Raw genomic sequence first — 13,076 nt, forward strand, 5'->3', positions numbered from 1 at the left:
AGGGACCCGGGGTGCTGGGGAGGTTGGGGAGAGGGGCCAGGGCCCTTTGGGTGGTGCCGCCTGGTGCCTTGGGATCTCAGTGCAGTGCCCCAGGGCAGCGGGAAGGTAATGCCCTGGGGCCGGGGAATCTGGCTCCCGCGGGGCTTGTCTCTTGGGGGGCTGGCACTGGCATCGTCGACTGATGGCCTCACTCCTCCTTTTGCTTTGCCTGGCGGCTGAGCACGGTGCTGAGCAGCTCCCGACGGCATCCCAGGGCCCTGCATCTCGGCGCTGGAGGCCAGCGCACCGGCAGCAGCTGGCGGCATTCACACTCATCAGGAGCAACTTGTGTCTCGTCAGCTGAGTGCCTCTTTGTGTTTGCCTATTGCTGTTGCTGCTGCTGGGGGTACCTTTCCAAAAGGAGATTCCTCCAGGCTGCCCTCCTCTACCCCCTTGTAAGAAGGCCTTGCAGCGGAGAAGACGCCCTGCTGCGAGGTCGCTCAAGACCTCTGAGTGAGCGCCTGTGTTGGGTTTTGAGCTTTTTAAGGATGCTTGTGAGAGCTTGGCTTCTGAGACCTCAAAGCAGCAGCATGTCTTTCAGAAGGCACTGTAGGCCTGGAAGATGCAGAGGCGTCTGCCTGCGCCAGGCCCTTTCCCAAGGCGGGGAGTTGCTCGCCCCTTTCTCTTGATGCTCTGCCAAAGGTGGGCTAGCCCCCACACAGGCACATTCTGCATGCCGTGTGGCAGCATGCTGGTGAAGCCAAAAACCTCCCTGGCGCTTCCAAAATCATTCACCCCGTTTTTTGGCCCAAGACCGCTGGTGGCTCTTTTGCCCTCGGGAAACTGCCACAGCTGCTCTTTTTCCCCGCTCAGGAAATCCCTGAGCACTTGCCCGTGGGAAGGGTGTGGGGCTGGCACAGGCTGCTCTCCAGCTAGGCCTTGCTCTTCTGCTCGGCACTGGCCCTCTGCTGCTGGCCACCGCCAGAGAGAGGCTGCTTGAGCACAGCTCTCCTTACCTCACGAGCCTGTTAACCCAAGGGCTTAGCCTACTGACATGGCTGCCGAGTGTGCCAGCACTCTGGCCTTTCTCTCTTTTTCTAACTTTTGGCCTGTAGCTTTTTGCCCAGAACTGATTCCGGCACCAAGGAGCAGGCAGGCGTGCCAAGAACATCGCAAGCGCGTGAGGGGGAAGGAGGGAGAGGTGCCCCAGGACAAATGCCTGGAGACACTGCCTGAGGCTGCAGGGCTGGCGTGAGGAAAGCCAAAGGCCACCTGGAGCTGAAGCTGGCAAGGGCCAGGAAAGGCAAGTGGCAAGGCTCCTACAAGTGCACCAGCAGCAAAAGGAAGGCGAGGGCAAAGGGCAGCCTGCTGCTAAAGGCGGGGGGCAGGGGCCCTGGGGACAAAGGACACTGAAAACACAGATGTCCTGAAGGCTTTCTTCACCAGCTGACCGTGAGCCAGCAATGTGCGCTTGTGGCCACGAAGGCCGCTGGTATCCTGGGAAGCCGCAGGAAGAGCATTGCCAGAGGGCCGCTGGGGAGGGAGGGGGTGGGAGTCAGGGGCAGGCTCCTTCCGCTCTCCTCAGCCCTGCTGAGGCCACACGTGGAGTCTGGGGTGCAGTTCTGGGCTCCCCAGGACAACATCCGCACGGACGGAGTGGAGCGAGGCCTGCAAAGGGCCACCAAGAGGAGGAAGGCACTGGAGCAGCTCTCCTGCCAGGAGAGGCTGAGTGAGCTGGGCCTCTTCAGCCTGGGCAGGAGAAGGCGGGGGCAGGCGGGCGGATCTCAGCAAGCTCTTCTCTGCCTCTGCAATAGGCCTCTGCCTAGCACTGCCTGAGGGGATGCCTCGGAGGGGCCCGAGACAGCTGTTCTGCCACTACGTGAACCTCTGCGTGCCTGAGCCATGTGAGGGGCATGGCGATTTTGTGCCAGTGTCTGCGTGGGCACGGTGTGGGTTTGGGAGGCACAAGTGGAAGCGTGGAGGGGCAGTTCTCCTGAGGCTGCACCTGGCATGCCACTGCTCCAGTGGGGGCTGAAGAGGGCTCCTCGGCAAGCCCTTGCTGGTGGCGGAGCCATTGCAGAAGAGCTTGTATGCTGCGCGCACCTCTCCTTTGGTAAGGGGAAAGTTTGGCAAGAGTCGGGAGGTGCAGAGGGGCACTTTGGTGGAGGCCGGAATAGGCAGGACTGCCAGTGGAGGCGCGGGAGAGCACTAGTGTGCGAGCACGTGCAGGTGGGGAGCCGTTATAGCAGCGCGGCACTGTCTGTCGGCATGTGTCGTTAGGCATGGTGTCAGTCTGGGAAGAGCGAGGAAGCGCAGCGGCGCAGTTCTTGTTTGACTGGACTAGGCCTGCAAGAACAGTGGAGGAGCCCGAGAGAAGCTGTGGGCGCTTCCTTGATGGTGCATGAGCCTTGCCAGGTGCATGGTGATTTTTGTGCCAATGTCTGAGGAGGCACGGTGTCAGTTTGTGAAAAGAGGAAGTGCCGCAGGGCAGGTATTGCTTGCTGCTCCAGGCATGCAAGAGAAGCGGCGGGGCTGCAGAGAACAACTCTGCGAGAGCAAATGCGGAGTGCTGGAGAGGCCTGGTGAGGCGGGAGCAGTGTCCGGGTTTCTGAGCGAGGGCTCGTGCCTTGCCCGCGGCCCTTGGGCCATGCTTGCTGGCGTGCCGGTGCGCGGTGGGTGTGTTTGGGGCTGGGGCGCTTGTGCCTCTTGCCGGGCAGTTGGTGCCTGTTGCCAAGGCCATTGTCAGCGTTGCCCGGGGTGTCGGCGAGTTCTGTGTTCTGGCCGGCGTGGAGGCAGGCTGCCCTGGCCGCAGGCTTGGTGTGCTGGTGGCAGCCAGGGGGCTGGCGTGGGGCCCGGCACCGTCATCGGCCTGGGGTAGTGTGTGGGGGGCCATGAGCTGCCTCTGGGCGTTGGTGCAGAGGGAGCTGTGGGGGACTTGTTGAGGGCACGGGTGCTGGCAGCAGCCACTGAAGCCTTCTCTCCTCCTTTGCTTTGCACGGCGGCCGAGCGTGGCGTGGCGCTGCGCAGCTCCCGAGGACATGCCGGGCCCATGCAGCACAGGCGAGCACGCCGGCGTTGGTGTGTGGAGGGGGCCTGTGCTGTGTGGCAGGTAAGGAGTCGCGTGTCAGGTCCTGGGGAGTTGGGGGTCCTTGGGAGGGGTGGGAGAGAGCGCAGGACCCTTCTGGGTGGTCCTGCCTGGTGCCTCGATGGAGTCCGCCACAGCGGTGGGAGGAGGGTCCTCTTGAGCCGTGGGGCCATGGGGCTGCGCGGGGCTTGTTTCTTGGGGGGCTGTGGCCCGGCGGCAGCCGCTGATGGCCTTGCTCCTCCTTCTTCTCTGCCCGGTGGCCGAGCGTGGCTGTGGGCAGCTCCCGAGGACGTCCCGGGCTGCTGCGGTGCAGTGTGCAGGCGAGCACGTCAGCAGTGGTGTGCGCAGGGCGGCCTTTGCCACAGGGCAGGTCAGCGGCCGCGTGCAGGGACCCGGGGTGCTGGGGAGGTTGGGGAGAGGGGCCAGGGCCCTTTGGGTGGTGCCGCCTGGTGCCTTGGGGATCTCAGTGCAGTGCCCCAGGGCAGCGGGAAGGTAATGCCCTGGGGCCGGGGAATCTGGCTCCCGCGGGGCTTGTCTCTTGGGGGGCTGGCACTGGCATCGTCGACTGATGGCCTCACTCCTCCTTTTGCTTTGCCCGGCGGCCGAGCACGGTGCTGAGCAGCTCCCGACGGCATCCCAGGGCCCTGCATCTCGGCGCTGGAGGCCAGCGCACCGGCAGCAGCTGGCGGCATTCGCACTCATCAGGAGCAACTTGTGTCTTGTCAGCTGAGTGCCTCTTTGTGTTTGCCTATTGCTGTTGCTGCTGCTGGGGGTACCTTTCCAAAAGGAGATTCCTCCAGGCTGCCCTCCTCTATCCCCTTGTAAGAAGGCCTTGCAGCGGAGAAGACGCCCTGCTGCGAGGTCGCTCAAGACCTCTGAGCGAGCGCCTGTGTTGGGTTTTGAGCTTTTTAAGGATGCTTGTGAGAGCTTGGCTTCTGAGACCTCAAAGCAGCAGCATGTCTTTCAGAAGGCACTGTAGGCCTGGAAGATGCAGAGGCGTCTGCCTGCGCCAGGCCCTTTCCCAAGGCGGGGAGTTGCTCGCCCCTTTCTCTTGATGCTCTGCCAAAGGTGGGCTAGCCCCCACACAGGCACATTCTGCATGCCATGTGGCAGCGTGCTGGCGAAGCCAAAAACCTCCCTGGCGCTTCCAAAATCATTCACCCCGTTTTTGGCCCAAGACCGCTGGTGGCTCTTTTGCCCTCGGGAAACTGCCACGGCTGCTCTTTTTCCCCGCTCAGGAAATCCCTGAGCACTTGCCCGTGGGAAGGGTGTGGGGCTGGCACAGGCCGCTCTCCAGCTAGGCCTTGCTCTTCTGCTCGGCACTGGCCCTCTGCTGCTGGCCACCGCCAGAGAGAGGCTGCTTGAGCACAGCTCTCCTTACCTCACGAGCCTGTTAACCCAAGGGCTTAGCCTACTGACATGGCTGCCGAGTGTGCCAGCACTCTGGCCTTTCTCTCTTTTTCTAACTTTTGGCCTGTAGCTTTTTGCCCAGAACTGATTCCGGCACCAAGGAGCAGGCAGGCGTGCCAAGAACATCGCAAGCGTGTGAGGGGGAAGGAGGGAGAGGTGCCCCAGGACAAATCCCTGGAGACACTGCCTGAGGCTGCAGGGCTGGCGTGAGGAAAGCCAAAGGCCACCTGGAGCTGAAGCTGGCAAGGGCCAGGAAAGGCAAGCGGCAAGGCTCCTACAAGTGCACCAGCAGCAAAAGGAAGGCGAGGGCAAAGGGCAGCCTGCTGCTAAAGGCGGGGGGCAGGGGCCCTGGGGACAAAGGACACTGAAAACACAGATGTCCTGAAGGCTTTCTTCACCAGCTGACCGTGAGCCAGCAATGTGCGCTTGTGGCCACGAAGGCCGCTGGTATCCTGGGAAGCCGCAGGAAGAGCATTGCCAGAGGGCCACTGGGGAGGGAGGGAGTCAGGGGCAGGCTCCTTCCGCTCTCCTCAGCCCTGCTGAGGCCACACGTGGAGTCTGGGGTGCAGTTCTGGGCTCCCCAGGACAACATCCGCACGGACGGAGTGGAGCGAGGCCTGCAAAGGGCCACCAAGAGGAGGAAGGCACTGGAGCAGCTCTCCTGCCAGGAGAGGCTGAGCGAGCTGGGCCTCTTCAGCCTGGGCAGGAGAAGGCGGAGGCAGGCGGGCGGATCTCAGCAAGCTCTTCTCTGCCTCTGCAATAGGCCTCTGGCTAGCACTGCCTGAGGGGATGCCTCGGAGGGGCCCAAGACAGCTGTTCTGCCACTACGTGAACCTCTGCGTGCCTGAGCCATGTGAGGGGCATGGCGATTTTTGTGCCAGTGTCTGCGTGGGCACGGTGTGGGTTTGGGAGGCACAAGTGGAAGCGTGGAGGGGCAGTTCTCCTGAGGCTGCACGTGGCATGCCACTGCTCCAGTGGGGGCTGAAGAGGGCTCCTCAGCAAGCCCTTGCTGGTGGCGGAGCCATTGCAGAAGAGCTTGTATGCTGCGCGCACCTCTCCTTTGGTAAGGGGAAAGTTTGGCAAGAGTCGGGAGGTGCAGAGGGGCACGTTGGCGGAGGCCGGAATAGGCAGGACTGCCAGTGGAGGCACGGGAGAGCACTAGTGTGCGAGCACGTGCAGGTGGGGAGCCGTTATAGCAGCGCGGCACTGTCTGTCGGCATGTGTCGTTAGGCATGGTGTCAGTCTGGGAAGAGCGAGGAAGCGCAGCGGCGCAGTTCTTGTTTGACTGGACTAGGCCTGCAAGAACAGCGGAGGAGCCGAGAGAAGCTGTGGGCGCTTCCTTGATGGTGCATGAGCCTTGCCAGGTGCATGGTGATTTTTGTGCCAATGTCTGAGGAGGCACGGTGTCAGTTTGTGAAAAGAGGAAGTGCCGCAGGGCAGGTATTGCTTGCTGCTCTAGGCATGCAAGAGAAGCGGCGGGGCTGCAGAGCACAACTCTGCGAGAGCAAATGCGGAGTGCTGGAGAGGCCTGGTGAGGCGGGAGCAGTGTCCGGGTTTCTGAGCGAGGGCTCGTGCCTTGCCCGCAGCCCTTGGGCCATGCTTGCTGGCGTGCCGGTGCGCGGTGGGTGTGTTTGGGGCTGGGGCGCTTGTGCCTCTTGCCGGGCAGTTGGTGCCTGTTGCCAAGGCCATTGTCAGCGTTGCCCGGGGTGTCGGCGAGTTCTGTGTTCTGGCCAGCGTGGAGGCAGGCTGCCCTGGCCGCAGGCTTGGTGTGCTGGTGCCAGCCAGGGGGCTGGCGTGGGGCCCGGCACCGTCATCGGCCTGGGGTAGTGTGTGGGGGGCCATGAGCTGCCTCTGGGCGTTGGTGCAGAGGGAGCTGTGGGGGACTTGTTGAGGGCACGGGTGCTGGCAGCAGCCACTGAAGCCTTCTCTCCTCCTTTGCTTTGCACGGCTGCCGAGCGTGGCGTGGCGCTGCGCAGCTCCCGAGGACATGCCGGGCCCATGCAGCACAGGTGAGCACGCCGGCGTTGGTGTGTGGAGGGGGCCTGTGCTGTGTGGCAGGTAAGGAGTCGCGTGTCAGGCCCCGGGGAGTTGGGGGTCCTTGGGAGGGGTGGGAGAGAGCGCAGGACCCTTCTGGGTGGTCCTGCCTGGTGCCTTGGGGGGTCTCGATGGAGTCCGCCACAGCGGTGGGAGGAGGGTCCTCTTGAGCCGTGGGGCCATGGGGCTGCGCGGGGCTTGTTTCTTGGGGGGCTGTGGCCCGGCGGCAGCCGCTGCTGGCCTTGCTCCTCCTTCTTCTCTGCCCGGTGGCCGAGCGTGGCTGTGGGCAGCTCCCGAGGACGTCCCGGGCTGCTGCGGTGCAGTGTGCAGGCGAGCACGTCAGCAGTGGTGTGCGCAGGGCGGCCTTTGCCACAGGGCAGGTCAGCGGCCGCGTGCAGGGACCCGGGGTGCTGGGGAGGTTGGGGAGAGGGGCCAGGGCCCTTTGGGTGGTGCCGCCTGGTGCCTTGGGGATCTCAGTGCAGTGCCCCAGGGCAGCGGGAAGGTAATGCCCTGGGGCCGGGGAATCTGGCTCCCGCGGGGCTTGTCTCTTGAGGGGCTGGCACTGGCATCATCCACTGATGGCCTCACTCCTCCTTTTGCTTTGCCCGGCGGCCGAGCACGGTGCTGAGCAGCTCCCGACGGCATCCCAGGGCCCTGCATCTCGGCGCTGGAGGCCAGCGCACCGGCAGCAGCTGGCGGCATTCGCACTCATCAGGAGCAACTTGTGTCTCGTCAGCTGAGTGCCTCTTTGTGTTTGCCTATTGCTGTTGCTGCTGCTGGGGGTACCTTTCCAAAAGGAGATTCCTCCAGGCTGCCCTCCTCTATCCCCTTGTAAGAAGGCCTTGCAGCGGAGAAGACGCCCTGCTGCGAGGTCGCTCAAGACCTCTGAGCGAGCGCCTGTGTTGGGTTTTGAGCTTTTTAAGGATGCTTGTGAGAGCTTGGCTTCTGAGACCTCAAAGCAGCAGCATGTCTTTCAGAAGGCACTGTAGGCCTGGAAGATGCAGAGGCGTCTGCCTGCGCCAGGCCCTTTCCCAAGGCGGGGAGTTGCTCGCCCCTTTCTCTTGATGCTCTGCCAAAGGTGGGCTAGCCCCCACACAGGCACATTCTGCATGCCATGTGGCAGCGTGCTGGCGAAGCCAAAAACCTCCCTGGCGCTTCCAAAATCATTCACCCCGTTTTTGGCCCAAGACCGCTGGTGGCTCTTTTGCCCTCGGGAAACTGCCACGGCTGCTCTTTTTCCCCGCTCAGGAAATCCCTGAGCACTTGCCCGTGGGAAGGGTGTGGGGCTGGCACAGGCCGCTCTCCAGCTAGGCCTTGCTCTTCTGCTCGGCACTGGCCCTCTGCTGCTGGCCACCGCCAGAGAGAGGCTGCTTGAGCACAGCTCTCCTTACCTCACGAGCCTGTTAACCCAAGGGCTTAGCCTACTGACATGGCTGCCGAGTGTGCCAGCACTCTGGCCTTTCTCTCTTTTTCTAACTTTTGGCCTGTAGCTTTTTGCCCAGAACTGATTCCGGCACCAAGGAGCAGGCTGGCGTGCCAAGAACATCGCAAGCGTGTGAGGGGGAAGGAGGGAGAGGTGCCCCAGGACAAATGCCTGGAGACACTGCCTGAGGCTGCAGGGCTGGCGTGAGGAAAGCCAAAGGCCACCTGGAGCTGAAGCTGGCAAGGGCCAGGAAAGGCAAGCGGCAAGGCTCCTACAAGTGCACCAGCAGCAAAAGGAAGGCGAGGGCAAAGGGCAGCCTGCTGCTAAAGGCGGGGGGCAGGGGCCCTGGGGACAAAGGACACTGAAAACACAGATGTCCTGAAGGCTTTCTTCACCAGCTGACCGTGAGCCAGCAATGTGCGCTTGTGGCCACGAAGGCCGCTGGTATCCTGGGAAGCCGCAGGAAGAGCATTGCCAGAGGGCCGCTGGGGAGGGAGGGGGTGGGAGTCAGGGGCAGGCTCCTTCCGCTCTCCTCAGCCCTGCTGAGGCCACACGTGGAGTCTGGGGTGCAGTTCTGGGCTCCCCAGGACAACATCCGCATGGACAGAGTGGAGCGAGGCCTGCAAAGGGCCACCAAGAGGAGGAAGGGACTGGAGCAGCTCTCCTGCCAGGAGAGGCTGAGCGAGCTGGGCCTCTTCAGCCTGGGCAGGAGAAGGCGGAGGCAGGCGGGCGGATCTCAGCAAGCTCTTCTCTGCCTCTGCAATAGGCCTCTGCCTAGCACTGCCTGAGGGGATGCCTCGGAGGGGCCCGAGACAGCTGTTCTGCCACTACGTGAACCTCTGCGTGCCTGAGCCATGTGAGGGGCATGGCGATTTTGTGCCAGTGTCTGCGTGGGCACGGTGTGGGTTTGGGAGGCACAAATGGAAGCGTGGAGGGGCAGTTCTCCTGAGGCTGCACCTGGCATGCCACTGCTCCAGTGGGGGCTGAAGAGGGCTCCTCGGCAAGCCCTTGCTGGTGGCGGAGCCATTGCAGAAGAGCTTGTATGCTGCGCGCACCTCTCCTTTGGTAAGGGGAAAGTTTGGCAAGAGTCGGGAGGTGCAGAGGGGCACGTTGGTGGAGGCCGGAATAGGCAGGACTGCCAGTGGAGGCGCGGGAGAGCACTAGTGTGCGAGCACGTGCAGGTGGGGAGCCGTTATAGCAGCGCGGCACTGTCTGTCGGCATGTGTCGTTAGGCATGGTGTCAGTCTGGGAAGAGCGAGGAAGCACAGCGGCGCAGTTCTTGTTTGACTGGACTAGGCCTGCAAGAACAGCGGAGGAGCCGAGAGAAGCTGTGGGCGCTTCCTTGATGGTGCATGAGCCTTGCCAGGTGCATGGTGATTTTTGTGCCAATGTCTGAGGAGGCACGGTGTCAGTTTGTGAAAAGAGGAAGTGCCGCAGGGCAGGTATTGCTTGCTGCTCTAGGCATGCAAGAGAAGCGGCGGGGCTGCAGAGAACAACTCTGCGAGAGCAAATGCGGAGTGCTGGAGAGGCCTGGTGAGGCGGGAGCAGTGTCCGGGTTTCTGAGCGAGGGCTCGTGCCTTGCCCGCGGCCCTTGGGCCATGCTTGCTGGCGTGCCGGTGCGCGGTGGGTGTGTTTGGGGCTGGGGCGCTTGTGCCTCTTGCCGGGCAGTTGGTGCCTGTTGCCAAGGCCATTGTCAGCGTTGCCCGGGGTGTCGGCGAGTTCTGTGTTCTGGCCGGCGTGGAGGCAGGCTGCCCTGGCCGCAGGCTTGGTGTGCTGGTGGCAGCCAGGGGGCTGGCGTGGGGCCCGGCACCGTCATCGGCCTGGGGTAGTGTGTGGGGGGCCATGAGCTGCCTCTGGGCGTTGGTGCAGAGGGAGCTGTGGGGGACTTGTTGAGGACACAGGTGCTGGCAGCAGCCACTGAAGCCTTCTCTCCTCCTTTGCTTTGCACGGCTGCCGAGCGTGGCGTGGCGCTGCGCAGCTCCCGAGGACATGCCGGGCCCATGCAGCACAGGCGAGCACGCCGGCGTTGGTGTGTGGAGGGGGCCTGTGCTGTGTGGCAGGTAAGGAGTCGCGTGTCAGGCCCCGGGGAGTTGGGGGTCCTTGGGAGGGGTGGGAGAGAGCGCAGGACCCTTCTGGGTGGTCCTGCCTGGTGCCTTGATGGAGTCCGCCACAGCGGTGGGAGGAGGGTCCTCTTGAGCCGTGGGACCATGGGGCTGCGCGGGGCTTGTTTCTTGGGGGGCTGTGGCCCGGCGGCAGCCGCTGCTGGCCTTGCTCCTCCTTCTTCTCTGCCCGGTGGCCGAGCGTGGCTGTGGGCAGCTCCCGAGGACGTCCCGGGCTGCTGCGGTGCAGTGTGCAGGCGAGCACGTCAGCAGTGGTGTGCGCAGGGCGGCCTTTGCCACAGGGCAGGTCAGCGGCCGCGTGCAGGGACCCGGGGTGCTGGGGAGGTTGGGGAGAGGGGCCAGGGCCCTTTGGGTGGTGCCGCCTGGTGCCTTGGGGATCTCAGTGCAGTGCCCCAGGGCAGCGGGAAGGTAATGCCCTGGGGCCGGGGAATCTGGCTCCCGCGGGGCTTGTCTCTTGAGGGGCTGGCACTGGCATCATCCACTGATGGCCTCACTCCTCCTTTTGCTTTGCCCGGCGGCCGAGCACGGTGCTGAGCAGCTCCCGACGGCATCCCAGGGCCCTGCATCTCGGCGCTGGAGGCCAGCGCACCGGCAGCAGCTGGCGGCATTCGCACTCATCAGGAGCAACTTGTGTCTCGTCAGCTGAGTGCCTCTTTGTGTTTGCCTATTGCTGCTGTTGCTGCTGCTGGGGGTACCTTTCCAAACGGAGATTCCTCCAGGCTGCCCTCCTCTATCCCCTTGTAAGAAGGCCTTGCAGCGGAGAAGACGCCCTGCTGCGAGGTCGCTCAAGACCTCTGAGCGAGCGCCTGTGTTGGGTTTTGAGCTTTTTAAGGATGCTTGTGAGAGCTTGGCTTCTGAGACCTCAAAGCAGCAGCATGTCTTTCAGAAGGCACTGTAGGCCTGGAAGATGCAGAGGCGTCTGCCTGCGCCAGGCCCTTTCCCAAGGCGGGGAGTTGCTCGCCCCTTTCTCTTGATGCTCTGCCAAAGGTGGGCTAGCCCCCACACAGGCACATTCTGCATGCCATGTGGCAGCATGCTGGCGAAGCCAAAAACCTCCCTGGCGCTTCCAAAATCATTCACCCCGTTTTTTGGCCCAAGGCAGCTGGTGGCTCTTTTGCCCTCGGGAAACTGCCACGGCTGCTCTTTTTCCCCGCTCAGGAAATCCCTGAGCACTTGCCCGTGGGAAGGGTGTGGGGCTGGCACAGGCCGCTCTCCAGCTAGGCCTTGCTCTTCTGCTCGGCACTGGCCCTCTGCTGCTGGCCACCGCCAGAGAGAGGCTGCTTGAGCACAGCTCTCCTTACCTCACGAGCCTGTTAACCCAAGGGCTTAGCCTACTGACATGGCTGCCGAGTGTGCCAGCACTCTGGCCTTTCTCTCTTTTTCTAACTTTTGGCCTGTAGCTTTTTGCCCAGAACTGATTCCGGCACCAAGGAGCAGGCTGGCGTGCCAAGAACATCGCAAGCGTGTGAGGGGGAAGGAGGGAGAGGTGCCCCAGGACAATTGCCTGGAGACACTGCCTGAGGCTGCAGGGCTGGCGTGAGGAAAGCCAAAGGCCACCTGGAGCTGAAGCTGGCAAGGGCCAGGAAAGGCAAGCGGCAAGGCTCCTACAAGTGCACCAGCAGCAAAAGGAAGGCGAGGGCAAAGGGCAGCCTGCTGCTAAAGGCGGGGGGCAGGGGCCCTGGGGACAAAGGACACTGAAAACACAGATGTCCTGAAGGCTTTCTTCACCAGCTGACCGTGAGCCAGCAATGTGCGCTTGTGGCCACGAAGGCCGCTGGTATCCTGGGAAGCCGCAGGAAGAGCATTGCCAGAGGGCCGCTGGGGAGGGAGGGGGTGGGAGTCGGGGCAGGCTCCTTCCGCTCTCCTCAGCCCTGCTGAGGCCACACGTGGAGTCTGGGGTGCAGTTCTGGGCTCCCCAGGATAACATCCGCACGGACGGAGTGGAGCGAGGCCTGCAAAGGGCCACCAAGAGGAGGAAGGCACTGGAGCAGCTCTCCTGCCAGGAGAGGCTGAGCGAGCTGGGCCTCTTCAGCCTGGGCAGGAGAAGGCGGAGGCAGGCGGGCGGATCTCAGCAAGCTCTTCTCTGCCTCTGCAATAGGCCTCTGCCTAGCACTGCCTGAGGGGATGCCTCGGAGGGGCCCGAGACAGCTGTTCTGCCACTACGTGAACCTCTGCGTGCCTGAGCCATGTGAGGGGCATGGCGATTTTGTGCCAGTGTCTGCGTGGGCACGGTGTGGGTTTGGGAGGCACAAGTGGAAGCGTGGAGGGGCAGTTCTCCTGAGGCTGCACCTGGCATGCCACTGCTCCAGTGGGGGCTGAAGAGGGCTCCTCGGCAAGCCCTTGCTGGTGGCGGAGCCATTGCAGAAGAGCTTGTATGCTGCGCGCACCTCTCCTTTGGTAAGGGGAAAGTTTGGCAAGAGTCGGGAGGTGCAGAGGGGCACGTTGGTGGAGGCCGGAATAGGCAGGACTGCCAGTGGAGGCGCGGGAGAGCACTAGTGTGCGAGCACGTGCAGGTGGGGAGCCGTTATAGCAGCGCGGCACTGTCTGTCGGCATGTGTCGTTAGGCATGGTGTCAGTCTGGGAAGAGCGAGGAAGCACAGCGACGCAGTTCTTGTTTGACTGGACTAGGCCTGCAAGAACAGCGGAGGAGCCGAGAGAAGCTGTGGGCGCTTCCTTGATGGTGCATGAGCCTTGCCAGGTGCATGGTGATTTTTGTGCCAATGTCTGAGGAGGCACGGTGTCAGTTTGTGAAAAGAGGAAGTGCCGCAGGGCAGGTATTGCTTGCTGCTCTAGGCATGCAAGAGAAGCGGCGGGGCTGCAGAGAACAACTCTGCGAGAGCAAATGCGGAGTGCTGGAGAGGCCTGGTGAGGCGGGAGCAGTGTCCGGGTTTCTGAGCGAGGGCTCGTGCCTTGCCCGCGGCCCTTGGGCCATGCTTGCTGGCGTGCCGGTGCGCAGTGGGTGTGTTTGGGGCTGGGGCGCTTGTGCCTCTTGCCGGGCAGTTGGTGCCTGTTGCCAAGGCCATTG

The sequence above is a fragment of the Dromaius novaehollandiae genome, chromosome 3 (assembly GCF_036370855.1).
Source record: "Dromaius novaehollandiae isolate bDroNov1 chromosome 3, bDroNov1.hap1, whole genome shotgun sequence".
NCBI classification, from domain to species: Eukaryota; Metazoa; Chordata; class Aves; order Casuariiformes; family Dromaiidae; genus Dromaius; species Dromaius novaehollandiae.